This window comes from Pongo pygmaeus, chromosome 6 (genome assembly GCF_028885625.2).
Source record: "Pongo pygmaeus isolate AG05252 chromosome 6, NHGRI_mPonPyg2-v2.0_pri, whole genome shotgun sequence".
In the NCBI taxonomy this organism is placed as follows: Eukaryota; Metazoa; Chordata; class Mammalia; order Primates; family Hominidae; genus Pongo; species Pongo pygmaeus.
The window spans coordinates 28,548,442-28,567,709 of record NC_072379.2 but is presented as its reverse complement, the minus strand read 5'-3'; the positions used below and the strand labels follow the sequence as shown (position 1 = coordinate 28,567,709).

General features: G+C 45.5%; 1 pseudogene; it reads right to left on the bottom strand.

Moving 5' to 3' along the window:
- Positions 1 to 10,430: 10,430 nt before the first annotated feature.
- LOC129041370 (beta-glucuronidase-like) overlaps positions 10,431 to 19,268 on the bottom strand; it is a 49,072-nt pseudogene continuing 40,234 nt past the window's right edge.

Genomic DNA, 19,268 nt, shown 5'->3' with positions numbered 1-19,268 from the left:
CTCTACTGAAAATACAAAAATTAGCCGGGTATGGTGGTGCATGCCTGTAATCCCAGCTACTCAGGAAGCTGAGGCAGGAGAATTGTTTGAATCCAGGAGGCAGAAGTTGCAGTTAGCCGAGATTGCACTGCTGCACTCCAGCCTGGGCTACAGATTGAGACTCAGTCTCGAAAAAAAAAAAAAGAAAAGAAAAAAGGCCAGGCACGGTGGCTCATGCCTGTAATCCCAGCACTTTGGGATGCAGAGGCAGGCAGATCATGAGGTCAGGAGATCAGGACATCGAGACCACCCTGGCCAACATGGTGAAACCCCGTCTCTACTGAAAATACAAAAATTAGCTGGGCGTGGTGGTGCACGCCTGTAGTCCCAGCTACTCAGGAGGTAGAGGCAGGAGAATCACTTGAAGCCATGAGGCGGAGGTTGCAGTGAGCTGAGATCATGCCACTACACTCCAGCCTGGGCAACAGAGCGAGACTCCATCTCAAAAAGAAAAAAGAAAAGAAAACAAAAAAGAGAAAAGAAAAGAAAGAAAAGAAAAGAAAATGACATGGTGTATGACTGGGGGACTGGGGCTGTGGAGGGAGGTGCCCAGCTGCAGGGCAGGAGGGCAGGAGGGAGGGAGGGGCTCTGACCCAGGACCCACCAAGAGGCTCTGAACCTTTCCAGGGAATCATTAAGGCCACACTTTCAACCATGACACAAAGCTGCTAGATACTTGGGCCCCGCTCCCCAAGCCATCTTCTTTGGTTAGTGACAGTTGTCATTCCCCTGATCAAGCTAAGAACATGTCTTATCCATATCTGTTTGCCATAAATATTTATATAAATGAATGAATATATCAAATTCAGCTCTAAGGAATGAAAGAAAAAGCCTAGTGCTCATGTTCCATAGCCAGGGTCTAGCACTTCATCCAAAACAGTCACTCTTTAGAAATTCTTTATCATTTCATAAAGTGAATAAAAGCTATCCCTACATTTCTGACGCCGCGTCCTCAATGCCACACATTTGGGCTAGCTCATCGGTTCCTTCTTCTCTGATAACTGTGCTGTCAACATCAAAACACACAGCATCTGCTGAGGGGAAAAGCTTCCTCAGCTCTGAGTGGGAGACCATCCTTGGAAGAATTTTCCTCCTATAGAAAATAAAAGATAAATATATTTAAAGACATCCAATAAAATTATGAAAAGATCCTACCTTGTCTAATAAGCCAATCTAATTTGTGTCAAAGTCAGTGCAGGCCACATAACAGTGTACTCATGAATTCATTCCTTTCTTTTTCCTTTTCTTTTTTACTTCCCACATGACACCAATTTCTTTTCTATTTCTTCTTTTTTTTTTTTTTTTAGATGTAGTCTTACTCTGTTGCCCAGTCTGGAGGACAGTGACATGATCTTGGTTTACTGAAACCTCTACCTCCTGGGTTCAATTGATTCTCGTGCCTCAGCCTCCTGAGTAGCTGGGATTACAGGCTCCTGCCATCACACCCAGCTAATTTTTTTTTTTTAATTTTTAGTAGAGATGGGATTTCACCATGTTGGCCAAGGCTGGTCTAGAACTCCTGACCTCAGGTAATCCGCCTGCCTCGGCCTCCCAAAGTGCTGGGACTACAGGTGTGAGCCACCGCACCCAGCTGGTACCAGCTTTTAACTATATTTGATGTGGAGGCCGGGCACGGTAGCTCACGCCTATAATCGCAACATTTTGGGAGGCTGAGGCAGGCAGATCACCTGAAGTCAGGAGTTCCAGACCAGCCTGGCCAACACGGTGAAACCCCATCTCTAATAAAAATAAAAATTAATATAAATTAGCCAGGCGTGGTGGTGTGCACCCATAATCCCAGCTACCCAGGTGCCTGAGGCAGGAGAATTGCTAGAACCTGGGAGGCAGAGGCTGCAGTGAGCCGAGATCGCACCACTGCACTCCAGCCTGGGTGACAGAGCAAGACTCCATCTCAAAAAAAAAGATACACATATAATATATATTTTATATATATCATCAAATATATATATGTATTGTTGAAACAATATTCAATTATTTTTGACCTAATTGTAGCAAGAAAGCAAGCATTAAAGTGGAGGTGTGCATAAGGCTCTGTGGGGACACAGGAAAAATGTTTAGCCTTATCTATGAAACAGGACTTCAGACTGGACGTGGTAGCTCATGCCTGTAATCCCAGCACTTTGAGAGGCTAAAGCAGGAGGATTTCTTGAGGCCAGGAGATTGAGACCAGCCTGGGCAACATAGAGAGACTCAGTCTCTACTAAAAATATTAATACAAAAAATTAGCTGGGCATGGTGGTACACGCCTATAATCCCAGCTACTCGGGGGGCTGAGGCAGAAGAATCACTTGAACCTGGGAGGTGGAGGCTGCAGAGAGCCAAGATCGCAACATTGCACTCCAGCCTGGGTGACAGAGCAAGACCCTGACTCTAACTAGAAGAAAAGAAAAGAAAGAAGGCTTCAAGGAGGCACAGGTATTTGAGCTGAATCTGACAGGTAAGTGGCCCTCTAAGTGGGTTGTCAAAGGGCAGGGCATCGATTTGGCATGTGCTGGGAGGAGAGGCAGAGAGGTGAAGACAAGGAGAGACGCTTGTGATGGCAGAGGGAGGAGCATGAGCAAAGATGAGGAGGAGGAAGAAGCAGATGACCTGCTGGAAGCTACCTCATGGCTTGGCCCAGGGGCCTGGCAGTGCATCAGGAGTTTAGACTAAGCAGGTCCTAGGGCCAGGCTAAGGAGCTTAGACTTTAACTTCCAGGTACTGGAAAATGCTTTAAGCTTCAGAAGAAAGGTCAGAGCTAAATATAAGGGCTAAACATACACAAGGTCGCCAATGTAGAGGGGATAGTTGAAGACATGGTCTGATTTAAGTCCAGGGAAAGGCCGGGCACAGTGGCTCATGCCTGTAATCCCAGCACTCTGGGAGGCTGAGGCAGGAGGATCACTTAAGGCCAGGAGTTCAAGACCAGCCTGGTCAACATGGCAAAACCCCATCTCTACTAAAAATACAAAAATTAGCCAGGTAGGGTGGCATGCACCTGTAGTCCCAGCTATTCGAGAGGCTGAAGCAGGAGAATTGCTTGAACCTGGGAGGCAGAGATTGCAGTGAGCCGAGATCATGCCACTGCACTCCAGCATGGGTGACAGAGTGAGACCGTCTCAAGAAAATAAAAAATTATAAAAGTAAAGGTCAGGGACAACAGAGAGAGGGAGAAGAGAAGAGCACTAAGGACAGAGCCTGCAGGACCACCACCTTTACGTCCTCACTTGAGCCTGGGCAGGAGAAGGAAAATGGTGAAGTTACAGGAAGAAACTCTGGGAGGCACACGCCACAGAAGCTGCAGAGGCAGAGAGTCAAAACGAACTTTATTTATTTATTTATTTTTTTGAGACAAGTTCTCACTGTCACCCAGGCTGGAGTACAGTGGTGTGATCGTGGCTCACTGCAGCCTCCAACTCCCGGGCTCAAGAGATTCCTCCTGCATCTGCCTCCCAAGTAGCGGGGACTACAGGCATGCACCACTATGCCTGGCTAATTTTTAAAAATTTTTTTGTAGAGATGGGGGTCTTCTATGTTGCCCAGACTGGTCTTGAACTTCTGGACTCAAGCAATCCTCCCACCTAGGTCTCCCAAAATGGTGGGATTACAGGCATAAGCCCCCATGCGTGGTCTTTATTTCTTAGAAAATCTTTGGACTAGAATTAGGGTGAAAGGGATCCTCAAGGTTGCCTAGACCAGCCTCCCATCAGAGACTAATATGTCATATATAGAAGGCTACACAAGTGATGTAAGTAATCTATATTTAGAATAGACTGTGGTTAAAAACAGACTCAAAGCAGCTGACCAACCCACTGCTCAACTGATTTCCAACCAATGCAGTTGGCAGAATAATGCCATTTAAAGTTGGCCTGGAAAAAAAATCTTTTAAGTCAGGGGTCAGCAAGCTTTGGCTTGTAGGTCAAATCCACCCTGCCACCTGGTTTTGTATGGCTCACAAGTAAGAATAATTTTTACATTTTATTTTACTTTTTTTTTTGAGACAGAATCTCATTCTGTCACCCAAGCTGGAGTGCAGTGTTGCCATCATAGCTCACTGCAGCCTCAAACTCCTGGACTCAAGCGATCCTTCCATCTTGACCTCTCGAGTAGCTGGGACTACAGGTGTGAGCCACCATGCTCAGCTGATTTTTACATTTTAAACAGTTGGAAAAAAATAATTAGAAGAATAATATTTGTTGACATGTCAAAATTAATGAAATTCAAATTTCAGGCTGGCTGCAGTGGCTCACGCCTGTCATCCTAGCACTTTGGGAAGCTGAGGCAGGAGGATTACTTGAAGCCAGGAGTTCAACACCAATCTGGGCAACATAGCAAGATCCCATCTCTACAAAAGTATTTTTTAAATTAGCCAGGTGTGGTGGTGCACGCCTACAGACCTAGCTACTCAGGAGGCTGAGGGAGAAAGATTGCCTGAGCACAGGAGTTTGAGGCTGCAGTGAGCTACAACCATGACACTGCACTCCAGCCTGGGTGACAGAGTGAGAGCCTGTCTCAAAAGTAATAATAATAATAAATAAAAATGAAATTCAAATTTCAGTGTCTATTAAATCTTTTTTTTTTTTTTTTTTGAGAAGGAGTCTCGCTGTCACCCAGCTAGAGTGCAGTGGCATAATCTTGACTCACTGTAACCTCTGCCTCCCAGGTTTAAGCGATTCTCCTGCCTCAGCCTCCTGAGTAGCTGGGATTACAGGCTCCTGCCACCACACCCAGCTAATTTTTGTATTTTTAGTAGAGATGGGGTTTCACCATGTTGGCCAGGCTGGTCTTGAACTCCTGACCTCAAGTGATCTGCCTGCCTCGGCCTTCCAAAGAGCTGGGATTACAGGAGTGAGCCACCGCACCCTACCAGAGTCACCACACCCGGCCAATTAACATAATGTCTTTATTACACAATTTATGCCCTTCATGATCTGGCTCCTATGCCTATGTATTTTACCAACCTCATTCCCCACACACACACATTTTTACACACACATATTATTCACACGGACACACACACACTTTTTTTATTTTGAGTTAGGGCCTCACTCTGTCACCCAGGCTGGAGTGCAATGGTGCAATCTCAGCTCATTGCAACCTCTGCCTCCCTAGCTCAAGTGATTCTCCCACTTCAGCCTCCTGAGCAGTTGGGACCACAGGCATGCACCGGGATGCCTGGCTAATTTTTTGCATTTTTAGTAGAGGCGGTGTTTTGCCACGTTGCCCAAGGTGGTCTCAAACTTTTGGCCTAAAATGATCCATGCTCCTCAGCCTCCGAAAGTGCTAGGACTACAGGCGTGAGCAACCGTACCTGGCCACACACCCAATTTATGGCTCAAGGAATACTAAGAACATGTTTCTTTTCTTTTTTTTTTTTTCGAGACAGAATCTTGCTCTGTCACCCAGGCTGGAGTGTAGTACAGTGCCGCAATCTTAGCTCACTGTAACCTCCCTCACCTGGTTTCAAGCAATTCTCCTCCCTCAGCATCCTGAGTAGCTGAGACTACAGGTGTGTGCCACCACATCTGGCTAATTTTTGTATTTTTAGTAGAGACAGGGTTTCACTGTGTTAGCCAGGCTGGTCTTGAACTCCTGACCTCAGGTGATCTGCCCACCTCAGCCTCCTAAAGTGCTGGGATTACACAACTGAGCCACTGCACCCGGCCGGGCTTGTTTCTTATGCATGTCATGTGTTCATGTGTGTGTGTGCCTGTTTTTTTTTGCTTTTTTTTTTTTTTTTTTTTTTTTTGAGACAGAGTCTTGCTCTGTCACCCAGGCTGGAGTGCAGTCATGAGACCTCGGCTCACTGCAACCTCCCCCTCCCAGGTTCAAGCAATTCTCTTGCCTCAGCCTCCTGAGTAGCTGATTACAGGCGCCCGCCACCATGCCCGGCTAATTTTTGTATTTTTAGTAGAGATGGGGTTTCACCATGTTGGCCAGGCTGGTCTTGAAATCCTGACTCAGGTGATCCACCTGCTTCAGCCTCCCAAAGTGCTGGGATTACAAGCATGAGCCACTGCACCGGGCCACTAAAGAACTTTTTTTGTTTGGGGGAGAGGTGGGGGGACAGAGTCTCACTCTGTCTCCCAGGATGGAGTACAGTGGCGCGATCTCGGCTCACTGTGAGCTCCGCCTCCCGGGTTCACGCCATTCTCCTCCCTCAGCCTCCGGAGTAGCTGGGACTACAGGTGCCCGCCATCACACCCGGCTAATTTTTTTTGTATTTTTTTTAGCAGAGACGGGGTTTCACTGTGTCAGCCAGGATGTCTGGATCTCCTGACCTCGTGATCCACCTGCCTCGGCCTCCCAAAGTGCTGGGATTATAGGCAAGAGCCACCGCGCCTGGTCAACTAAAGAACTTTTTAAGAAGGTACATGAGAAGGCCAGGCGTGGTGGCTCATGCCTGTAATCCCAGTACTTTGGGAGGCTGAGGCGGGCGGATCACCTGAGTCAGGAGTTGGAGACCAGACTGGCCAAGATGGTGAAACCCTGTCTCTACTAAAAACTCAAAAATCAGCCAGGTGTGGTGGCATACACCTGTAATCCCAGCTACTTGGGAGGCTGAGACAGGAGAATTGCTTGAACCTGGGAGGCGGAGGTTGCCATTAGCCGAGATAGCGCCACTGCACTCCAGCCTGGGCAACAAGAATTAAAACTCCGTTCCCCACCCCCCCGCCAAAAAAAAGAAATTTGGAAAACAGAATTGGCTAGAAACTGGAATTCACACTAATTACCCCCAGGATGCAGAGGGCTCAGGGAATGGGTGGGTGGGGGAGTAGTGGGTGTCTTGTTCTCATTAGTTGAGTGCTCATCAGGAGCACCCCCCGGTTGAAACTTTCCGATTTATACTAAAAAAAATCCAGAATGTCCACGGAGAAGAATAAATGTGGTTGCATCGTGGCTTGAAGAATTGAGGATCCTTCCAGAGCAGAGTTTTACACATGACTTCTCAATCTGGTCTTCTGGAAATGTCCTGGTCTCAGGACCAGAAGATCCAGGCGAGAGTCTGGCTCTGACATCTCTCTGCTGTGGGACTTCAGGCAAGTCCCTGTGATTGAGCTACAATACTTTCCCTCTGTAATGGCGGAAGAGAGAGGCATATGCTTTATGGACCATTCAGGGGCATGTAAAGCTCACATTAAATGAGATATCTGTCTGCTCACTTTGACTTTCACATCACTGTGCAAGCATGGATTACCATTACCAACCAGGTGGGAGGGTGTCAGAAGAGACAGGAACAAATGTCTTCTAAAACCCAGGTTAGGTCAGGTGCAGTGGCTCACGTCTGTTAATTCCAGCATTTGGGGAGGCTGAGGCAGGTGGATCACCTGAGGTCAGGAGTTTGAGACCAGCCTGGCTAACACGGTGAAACCCTGTCTCTACTAAAAATACAAAATCAGCCAAGCATGGCAGCACATGCCTATAATCCCAGCTGCTCAGGAGGCTAAGACAGGAGAGTTCCTTGAATCTGGAAGATAGAAGTTGCAGTGAGCTGAGATTGCACCACTGCATTCCAGCCTGGGCAACAGAGCTAGACTCTGTCTCAAAAAAAAAAAAAAGAAAAAGAAACAGAAAAAACAAAATAAAATCCAGCTTAGACTTAGGAAGTTAGGAAGTCTCTTTTCTCTTTCTTTCTCTCTCTCTTTTTTTTTTTTGACAGGGTCTTGCTCTGTCCCCCATGCTGGAGTGCAGTGGCACAATCATAGCTCACTACAGCCTCGACCTCCAGGGCTCAAGAGATCCTCCCACCTCAGCCTCCTGAACAGCTGGAACCACAGGCCTGGCTAATTAAAAAAAAAAATTTTTTTTGTAGAGACAAGGTCTCCCTAATGTTGCCCAGCCTGGTCTCGAACTGCTGGCCTCAAGGCATCCTCCAACCTTGGCTTCCTAAAGATATGGGATTACAGGTGTGAGCCACCATGCCTGGCCTGGTCTCTTCTTTTCATCTGTGAGTTGGAGGCACAGTCTTTAGTAGCTCAGCTTCCTGGGAGAGAGAACGAAACAGTGAGCATGCCTGGGGCCTGGGTTAGGGCAGAATTCTTGGTGGATGTGGGTGGAAGGGGTGAAGTGAAGAATCTGGGCAGTTGTCAAGATGAGGAATTCAAAATGTCAAAGGACAAAGACCTACAAGAAGCACTAACGTATAATCTTTTTTTTTTTTTCTTGCGATGGAGTTTTGCTCTTGTTGCCCAGGCTGGCATGCAATGGCGTGATCTTGGCTCACTGCAACCTCCACCTCCCAGTTTCAAGTGATTCTCCTGTCTCAGTCTCCTGAGTAGCTGGGATTACAGGCGCCCACTATTACACCCAGCTAATTTTTGGTATTTTTAGTAGAGACAGGGTTTCACCATGTTGGCCAGGCTGGTCTCGAACTCCTGACCACAGGTGATCCACCTGGCTCGGCCTCCCAAAGTGCTGGGATTACAGGTGTAAGCCACTGCACCTGGTCTAATGTGTCATCTTAATTGAGAGCCATAAACATTCATTTATCAGATATCAATTGGTGGTTTTTATTTAATGGGTATATTTCTTTGAAGGTGATGCCACATTGGAACAGGGTCTCATGGGATTAATTTGGATTATATTTAGGGATTGACCATCAAAATTTTGGAACTCAGCTGTTGTGTTCAGTTGAACCACTTATTAACCCAAAGCTAGGTGCAGTGGCTCACACCTATAATCTCAGCATTTTGGGAGGGCAAGGCAGGAGGATCGTTTGAGCCCAGGAGTTAGAGACCAGCCTGAGCAACATAGTGAGACCCCATCGCTACCAAAAAAAAAAAAAGAAAAAAAAAAATTAGCCAGTCCGGGCATGGCAGCTTGCATCTGTAGTCCCAGCTATGCAGGAGGCTGAGGGGGGAGGATGGCTTTAGCCTGGGAGGTTGAGGCTGCAGTAAGCCATAATCACACCATTGTATTCCAGCCTGGGCAACAGAGCAAGACCCCAACTCAATAAAATAAAATAATCATGCAAGATCTGAGCTGTTATATAATTAAAAATTTGTTCTAGAATGGGCCGGGCGTGGTGGCTCAGGCCTGTAATCCCAGCACTTTGGGAGGCAGAGGCGGGCGGATCATGAGGTCAGGAGATCAAGACCATCCTGGCTAACATGATGAAATCCCATGTCTACTAAAAATACAAAAAAATAGGCCAGGCGTGGTGGCGGGCACATGTAGTCCCAGCTACTTGGGAGGCTGAGGCAGAAGAATGGCATGAACCTGGGAGGCGGAGCTTGCAGTGAGCTGAGATCACGCCACTGCACTATAGCCTGGAGGACAGAGCAGGACTCCATCTCAAAAATAAATAAATAAATAAATAAAATAGAATAAAATAAAAAATTTATTCTAGAATGAAGAATTTCCCTGGTTTCTGAAAGGGAGCTTCTAAATCCTTGGAACTTCCCGAGTGATAGGAGTGTGTGTTATTCACACACTCTGCTCCCGCCTGAGTTTATGTTAATGAGGTGACTTGGGATGGGAGCTGGCCATGCCAGAAATTCCAACCATGTGATTACAGGGTTGGAGCTTTGAGCCAGGGGATATCAGCCCAACCTGTGGGGTGGGGTAGGGTGGGAGGCTGGAGACTGAGTTCAGTCACATGGCCAACGATTCACTGAATAACATCTATGATGAAACCCCAATAAAAATTCTGGACACTGAGGCTTGAGGGAGCGTCCTGGTTGGTGAACATAGAGGTGTGCCAGATTCTATGGGGACAGAGCCTGGAACCTGTGCATTTGGGACCCTCCCCTGAGGCCTTGCCCTATATGTCTCTTCATTTGGTGGGTCCTGATTTGTACTCTTTATAATAAAACTGTAATAAAAAGTATAGAACTTACCTGAATTCTGAGTCATTTTAGCAACTTATTGATCCTAAGGAGGGTCATGAAACCCCTTTCCCTCCCAGATTGGGGGCCAGTTGGTCAGAAGTGCATGTGGCTTGGTGACCCCTGAAATGGTCTCTGAAATGAGGATGGTCTTGCTGGAAACTGTGCCCTTAAACCTGTGGAGTCTGATGTTAACTCCAAGTGCCCAGCGTCAGAATTGCATCGCAGTAATTGCAGAGCCAAGAGAACACCACACCTTATTTCATTTTGTCAGCCAAGAAATTCTCTCTCCAGGGCTTATTTTGTGCTAGACCTGGTGGTGGGTGCCACAGGTACCACCTAACTGTTGAATGCTGTGTTACTAAAGGAATTAATGAGGCTCAAAATAGCACCCGTGTCAAAGGTACGACACTGTGAAAACACGCCATGATCGGAATTACTATTTTTGGGAGGATGCACAGATTTGGAGGACCAGATTTTCATACACATTCATTAAACCAAGGAAGTCAAAAAACTTCCTAAAGTTAAAGGCTGGAAAGGAATTTTTACCATTACCTTAAGAGATGTCCCATTTCTTAAGAACTTGGAGTCATTGCTTGATGGAGAAAGGATGCCGGTGGCAGACACGGTGGTCCTATCTGTGAAATCTCCTTGGGATGTGCCAGTTGTGGTGAGTTTGCTGTGGGGGAAATGTTTGAGACCACTGTTAGCAAGGACTTGAGAAGTGCACCAGGCATTGTGCACCAAAAGCAGGAGGAAGGGCTTAAGGTCCCCTTGAGTCCTCATGTGGATGGGTGGGCCCATGGCAGAGAAGCACTAGTAGATGAATGTTTGTAAGACTCCATATTGGGGGTTTTCCTGTCCTGGAGGCCAACACCTCCATTTCTCTTTATCTCTCTCATTTCTCTTTCTCTCTTTCTTTCTGTCTCTCTTTGCATTTCTTCCAAATTCCCAGGTGGTCCTGATGCAACTGGACTCAGGACCACAAATAGAGAACCTCTGCTCTCAAGGGTGGCAGAGAAGTAGATGCAAGTAGCTTCAATTCCTGAATCACCACACGTGAAAGGCCAACCAGCAAATACCAACCCGGGGCTCTGAGTGAGAGATCAGCCAGTGTGTTTAACCTCTGAGATTTGGGAATTAACTATCATAGAGGCTCAAATTACTTAATTAAGGCAGAAGAAACGATAGTTGTCTCAGTGGAGAAGAGGAAAACCTCACTGAGGTTTCTGACTATTATTCCTTGGCTTAAAATACAAGACTCTTTAGACCCTAACCTTCTCCCCCAAGTCTCCCACCAGCCTCGCACTCTCTCTAGATTCTAGGTCAACAAGGCTGCAGCAGGAACACTGAGAAAAGGGGGCAGAAGTGAAATCACCTTAGTTGGCCAAAAGACAGCCTTCTGAAAGCTAGGTATGAAATAAGAATATTGCAGACCCAATAATTTATGTATTAATTTTTGAGATAATTGTAGATTTGTATGCAGTTATAGAGAATAAATCAGAGATTCCATATAACTTTTACCCCGTTATTCCAATAGAAATTGCTTGCAAAAATACATTAACAAAATCAGAATATTGATATTGATACGACCAAGATATAAAACATTTCCATCACCACAAGCATCTTTCTGGTTGCTTTTTTAATAGCCACATCCACTTACCTCCAACTTTCTTTTCTATTGGCTTGTTTCAGAAAACTGCCAAACTATTTTTCCAACTTACATCCTCACCAGCAGTGTATAAATGATCTGGTTTCCTCACATTATCAATAGCATTTGTTATTACTATTTTTTTTAATTTTAGCCATTCTGATAGGTGTGGAATATTTCACTGCCGTTCTAATTTACATCTCCCTAATGGCTAACGATATTGAGTATCTTTTCATGTGCTTATTTGTCCTCTGTATATCTTCTTCAGTATCTCTCATTCATTCTATGTCTTTTTTTTTTTTAATGAGACAGGGTCTTGCTCTGTTGCCCAGGCTGGAACACAGTGGCGTGATCATGGCTCACTGCAGCCTCTTAACTCCTGGGCTCAAGGCAATCCTCTCACCTCAGCCTCCTCAGTAGCTGGGACTACAGGCATGAGCCACCATGCTTGGCTCATTCAGGGGAATTGTTTGAACCCAGGAGGCAGAGGCTGCAGTGAGCCGAGATCACGCCACTGCACTCCAGCCTGGGTGACAGAGCAAGACTCCAAAAAAAAAAACTTTTTTTTGTAGAGACAGGGTCTCACTACATTGCCCAGGCTGGTCTCAAACTCCTGGGCTCAAACGATCCTCCCACCTCAGCCTCCCAAAATGCGAGGATTACAGTCATGAACCTTTCATTCATTCTTTAAAAGATATTTGCTGTGTGCGGATTGTAGAGAGGCACAGTTCTAGGAAGTATAGATACGGTGAGAGGCAAGTTACCTAAAGGATCAGAGCAAGAAGACACTGTCATTGCTGGGGTACTGACTGTCTCCTAGACAGGAGCAAGATTAACCATGATCTAAGTGAATGAGTTAACAATCTCAAAAATATCAAATCTTTTTTTAACTAGAAGGGGCAGTTGTTGGTCAGTGTGGCAAAGATTTGGAGACGCATCTTTCGTCTGGTGGTATCTCTCAGCAGAAGACAGAGAGAAAGCACTACAGCCCTTTCGCTCTTCTTATAAGGCAATGTACCTCAATCTGTCTTAACTGAGAAGCCATCTTCCGTGCACCTACGTACAGGGGGAAAAGGTGCTGATGTGCTACTGTATATGTGCTACTGTATATATATGTGCATATATATATATATATATATATTTTTTTTTTTTTTTTTTGAGATGCAGTCTCAGTCTGTCACCCAGGCTGGGGTGCAGTGGCATGATCTAGGCTCATTGCAACCTCTGCCTCCCAGGTTCAAGTGATTCTCCTGCCTCAGCCTCCCACATAGTTGGGACTACAGGCGAGTACCACCACGCCCGGCTAATTTTTTGTATTTTTAATAGAGACAGGGTTTCACCGTGTTTGCCAGGATGGTCTTGATCTCCTGACCTCATGATCCACCCACCTTGGCCTCCCAAAGTGCTGGGATTACAGGCGTGAGCCACCACACCCAGCTCTATAAGTACCCTATATTTATAGGGATCTGAAGAAAGGTAACACAGGCTTTCTGGTTACACATCGGTCTATTTAGAGTTGGGTTACTGTGAGTCTTTCTGAAGATCAATTCCCCTCAGAGTGCATTGACAATATCAAGTTTATAGGCTTGCTCAACTTAGAGGGACATTTCACTGACCTTGACGTCATGTGAAGCCTCATGACAGCAAATCAAACTTCCTTGGTGACCTTCCACCTTTACCACAGGCCTGTCTTAAAGTATTAACCCAAATTGTTGGCAGTTTCATTCTTCTCAGGCTTTGTGTGTGTTCATCTGCCTGCCTGGAATTGTCTCTCTGCTTTGTTTACCAGGAGAACTCCTACATTTCCCCCAAAACCCAATTCAAATATCCACTCTATTGTGATGACTCTTTTTTTAAGTGTTTTCAGTTTTTATTTTCTTTGGACTTATCATCGTACTTTGGATGTGCCTTTGTTTTTAATTACCTATTTAATGCCTGTTGGATATAGGCTCTAAGGTTGCTATTTTGTGTATTTGATCCTCACACAAACTCCTTATAGAGATTTTATTTTTTTGAGAGAGGGTCTTACTCTGTCACCCAGGCTGGAGTGCAGTAGCATGATCATAGCTCAATGCAGCCTCAAACTCTTGGGATCAAGCAATCCTCCTGCCTTGGCCTCTTGAGTAGCTGGGACTATAGGCATGTGCCACCATGGCTGGTTAATTTTTAAAAAATTTTTTGTAGAGATGGGGTCTCCCTATGTCACCCAGGCTGGTCTTGAACTCCCAACTGCAAGGGATCCTCCTGCCTCAGCCTCCAAACTGAGGAGAAAGGAACTACCCAAACTAGGGGGCATCCCAAAGTGCTGAGATTACAGGTGTGAGCCACCACACCTGGCCAGAGAGAGATGTTTTTATCCACATATTATAAACGATAGATTTAAGCCTCAGAAAGTTTAAGTCCAGTCATACAGTCAGTGAGTTTCCTAGGCTAAAATTCTAATTGCGATGTGTCGGCTGCAAAGGGCAGGCCCTTTCAAGCACCTCATTCTGATCACGGCACTTGGTTATTTATTTGCTTGTCTACGCCTCCATTAGTCTGTGTTTATAAGACCCATGACTGTGTATCACACTCACACCGTCACCGCCTTGCCCCAGCCGTGCCATGCACGTGTGTTGAGTGAATAAGTGGATGAGTGAGTGAGTGAATGAATACATGAATTTTTCACATGGCAGAGATACAGTCATGTGTAATAGATTTTGAACAAATATTTTATTTCACTGTCGGTAGCCTTCTGTCGTGAATTAACTACTATTATCTTCTCTTGCTATCCATCTTATATTTTAAAAAATTCCACTGAGATATTCATGGGAAGATGTTCCTCCCAGTCCCTTCTGGAGAACTGTCCAACCACACAGTACTAATTTCATACAACTTAAATGGCCCAGACATTTAGCTTACCTCTCTCATTTATATTACAGTACAAATCTGGGATGTGCTTCTTTAAGTGACAGGAGACAGCCTCTAATCTACACATGATTTCTTCTCAACTGCTCTCTCTGTGTAATGGCAGATGGTTCACAGGCCCATCCTGTGAATGTTATGGTACTTAATGCATAAATAGAGTCTGGGAGGGGAGGAGAGAGAGAGAGAGATGAGATAAAAGACAATTACCATTTGTTCACATTTGAAATCCCATTTAGAGGAGGAGTTGCGGCTCAAAAATGGAAGATGGAGATGGAGCGAGGAGGAAGCCAGTTACATACAAGGTAAAATCTGGGGGATTAGCTGGATATAATTGACAGCAGAGATGTTTATTTCATGCAAGCACAACCTTGATTTCTTCTAATCTGCTTGCTTAAATATTAGGACTTCAGGAAGGCAACCTCCATATTTTACATGAAACAAATTTGCAGTTAAAATAAAATAATTATTAACATTTTACAACAAATGCTTAATCTATTTAATATTTAATTATCTTCTACAGAGCAAATGAATAATTTAAATAAACACTTAGATCCTCTCATGAAACAAAAACACAAAGAGATTTCTAACAAACTTTTAAAACAATATATAGCCACAGCAGAAATGGGGAAAAAAATGCAATCAAGTAGGAGGCCCTTTTCTGTCCATGAAATTAGCAAAGATACAAAAATTATGATCCAAATCGTGGTAAATATATAACGCAATGTGCAGCCTCATATACTTTTGGCTGGAATATGAATTAGTTCCATCTTTTCAGAATTATCTACAAAGAATAGTAAAAGTACACAGAAACATTATCTCTAAATTCGGTTTCTGAAAACTTATCTTAAAGCAATAATTCAAGATTGGTGGAGGGAAGGAAAGTTTTATACAAAAAGACATTCGTCACACTCTTGTTATTACTGGGGTAAAGTAGGTAAAAAAATAAATGACTAAATCTAGAAATCTGGTTTGGTCACAGTAGAGTCCTACAACAAAATATTTTATGTCTTTTACCCACTGCTTTTGTTGACATCTGTAGATAAGCTAAATAGTCAGTTGTATTTTCTTGTAGATTTTGATTTTTTTTTTTTTAAAGACAGAGTCTCACTCTGTTGCCCAGGCTGGAGTGCAGTGGTGCAATCTCGGCTCACTGCAACCTCCCCCTCCCAGGTTCAAGCAATTCTCTGGCCTCAGCCTCCCAAGTAGCTGGGATTACAGGCATGTCACACCATGGTCGGCTAATTTTTTGTATTTTTAGTAGAGATGGAACTTTGCCATGTTGGCCAAGCTGGTCTCAGACTCCTGGCCTCAAGTGATCCACCTGCCTTGGCCTTCCGAAGTGGTGGGATTACAGGCATGAGCCACCAAGCCTGGTCGGATGTTCTTATTTCTTGTTTTTTGTTTTTTTTTTTTCCAGAGTCAGGGTCTCAGTCTGTCACTCAGGCTAGAGTGCAATGGTGCAGTCATAGCTCACTGCAGCCTCCAACTCCTGAGCTCAAACAACTCTCCTGCCTCAGCCCCCCAGGTAGCTGGGACTACACCACTATGTACACTATGTTCACCACTATGCCTGGCTAATTTTGCGTTTTGTTGTTGTTGTTGTTGTTTTTATAGGGATGGGGTCTTGCTATGTTGCTCAGGTTCATTTCCAATTCCTGGCCTCAAGCAACTCTCCTGCCTCATCCTCTGAAAGTGCTTGGATTACAGGCATAAGCCACTGTGCCTGCCTCTCATTTCTTCCTTCTAACCCTTTATTCTATAGAGAACTTATTTTAACATGTGATATGAAGAGTCAGAGGATATGGGTCCAAATCTTATCTTTGCCATCAGCTAAGTTACCTTTGATTCATGGAAACAAAAATGACCTCACCTACCTCACAGATTGCTTGTGAATCTGCTGTGAGTTGGTGCATATAGAATTAGTGAGATTTGTTTTAATTGGTTTCCTAGCTCATGGCCAAGGGGATGCCGCACATCACCCCATCTATCAGGAGACCGATAGTAAGAACTGGGGCTGGGCGCAGTGGCTCATGCCCGTAATCCCACATTTCGGGAAGCTGAGGAAAGCATGTCTCTTGAGGCCAGGAGTTCGAGACCAGCCTGGCTAACATAGCAAAACCTCATCTCTACTAAAAATACAAAAAAATTAGCTGGGCGTGGTGGCATGTGTTTGTAGTCCCAGCTACTCAGGAGGCTGAGATCGTGCCACTGTACTTCAGCCTGGGCGACAGAGTGAGAGAGACCCTGTTTCCCCCAAGAAAAGACAGTGAGAGAATAGGAACTGGAATGGTTGGATAAATCTATGTGGAAAATGCAATCCTGAATCATGTATTATAAATAAGGAGAGGCCGGGTGCAGTGGCTCATGCCTGTAATCCCAGCACTTTGGGAGGCCAAGGCGGGTGGATCACGAGGTCAGGAGTTCAAGATCAGCCTGGCCAACATGGTAAACCCCATCTCTACTAAAAATACAAAACTTAGCTGGGTGGGTTGGCAGGTGCCTGTAGTCCCAGCTACTTGGGAGACTGAGGCAGGAGAATTGCTTGAACCCAGGAGGCAGAGGTTATAGTGAGCTGAGGCAGTGCCACTGTACTTCAGCCTGGGTGACAGACACTGTCCCCCCAAATAGAGAGAGAGAGAATAAAAACTGGAATAGTTGGAGAAATCTATGTGGAAAAGGCAATCCTGAATCACCCATTAAAAATAAGGGCCAGGCGCGGTGGTGGCTCACACCTGTAATCCCAGCACATTGGGAGGGTGAGGTGGGCAGATCACTAGGTCAGGAGATCGAGACCATCCTGGCCAACATGGTGAAACCCTGTCTCTACTAAAAATACAAAAAATTAGCCAGCCATGGTGGCACGTGCCTTAGTCCCAGCTACTCGGGAGGCTGAGGCAGGTGAATCGCTTGAACTCGGGAGGCAGAGGTTGTAGTGAGCTGAGATCACACCACTGCACTCCAGACTGGGCAACAGAGTGAGACTCCATTCCATGCCCCTGCAAAAAAAAAAAAAAAAAGATGAAAGACTTCCATTTCTATCCGTGAAAGTAAAACACGGATCAGAGTTCCACTCCAGCCTTAAATGACTAGAACATCAGATAAATGGAAGAGCCAAGTGTTTTCAGAGATTGAAAAATAGACAACACAGGACATTGATCCCTGCAGTAAGACCAGCAAATGAGGTGAGCTGTAGGAGTGCCCCAACTCACCACCTGCAGAGAGGTACCATGGCTAATCCCAGTGGACAGGGAGCACAGCAAAGCCAGGTGGCCTTGCAGAATTGAAGGGACAGAGTGTGGTTCTAGGGCAGGTGGCTGGAGTTGGCATGGATGTTTCCTGGAGATAATGAAGCCAAGCCAGAAAGAGAGATCCAGTGATTCACAGACCAGCCTGGGTAACATGGTGAAACTGTCTCTACCAAAAATTAGCCGAGCGTGGTGGTGCACACTTGTAATTCCTGCTACTCAGGAGGCTGAGGCAGAAGATTCGTTTGAACCCTGCTGGGAGTGGAGGGTACAGTGAGCTGAGGTTGTGCCACTGCACTCCAGCCTGGGCGACAGAAGGAGTGAGTCTCTGCCTGAATCTTTGAATACTGCTGTGTGCGTGTGTAAGAAGAAACTACCCAAATTGGGGGGTGGGGAGAGGGCATCCCTATCCTTCCCAAACTGGGCCCCTATTGTAATGGTAGGGGTGGAGGATACTTCTAGGTAACACTGAAGTGGTGATCAAAGTCCTCCCTAAAGCGTTCCCCTTTAGTGATATCCAACTGCCCCCCTACTCACTGGCAAATTTTTATTTACCTGGAACACCAACCTCAGATCTTTTTATTTTTTCTTTTCAGACAGGGTCTCCCTCTGTCACCCAGGTTGGAGTGCACTGGCATGATCACAGCTCACTGCAGCCTTGACCTCCTGGGCTCAAGCGATCCTCCTACCTCAGCCCCTGAGTAATTGGGACCACAGGCATGCCTCGCCATGCCCAGCTCACTTTAAAAAATTATTTTTTGTAGAGATGGGGTCGCCCTATATTGAGAAAGCAAGTCAGGGTCTTGCTCTCTCACCCAGGCTGGAGTGCAATTGTGCAATCATAGCTCACTGCAGCCTCCAGCTCCTGAGCTCAAGCAATTCTCCTGCCTCAGCTTTTCAAGTAGCTAAGATGACAGGTGTGCACACTATGCCTGGCTTATTTTGTCTTTTGTGTGTGTGTGTGTGTGTGTGTGTGTGTGTAGAGATGGGGTCTTGCTATGTTGCCCAGGTTGATCTCAAACACCCGGCCTCAAGCAATCCTCTCACCTAGGCCTCCCAAAGTCCTGGGATTACAGGCATGAGGCACCGCACCCAGTCTGAGCCCAAATCTTCCTATGTCTATATTGCTTTCCCTACAAATTCAAGAACCTGAAAAGACGTTCAGCCCAAGGCTACATCCCAACCACAAATACATAAAAACCACCGCAAACACAACTAAGGCCTTCTCCATTCACTATCAGGGACTGAAATATTTGTTGTTGTTGTTGTTGCTGTACACATAATATTTTATATGTTCCTAATAATAATGCTGTGAATGAAGGATGGTAAATGTGCTTTGCCAGCTTTCAGAAACCTAGTACACAGAGAGGTTTATTAACTTTTCCAAATCTGCACAGCAAGATAAGGGGAGAAGTGGAACCAGAGTTGAGGTTAACTAGTACTTAAGTTGATTCTTCCCAAGAAATAAAAAATAAACTTGTAGGCTGGGCACAGTGGCTCACCCCTGAAATCCCAGCACTTTGGGAGGCTGAGGTGGGTGGATCACCTGAGGTCAGGAGTTTGAGACTAGCCTGGTCAACATGGTGAAACCCCATCTCT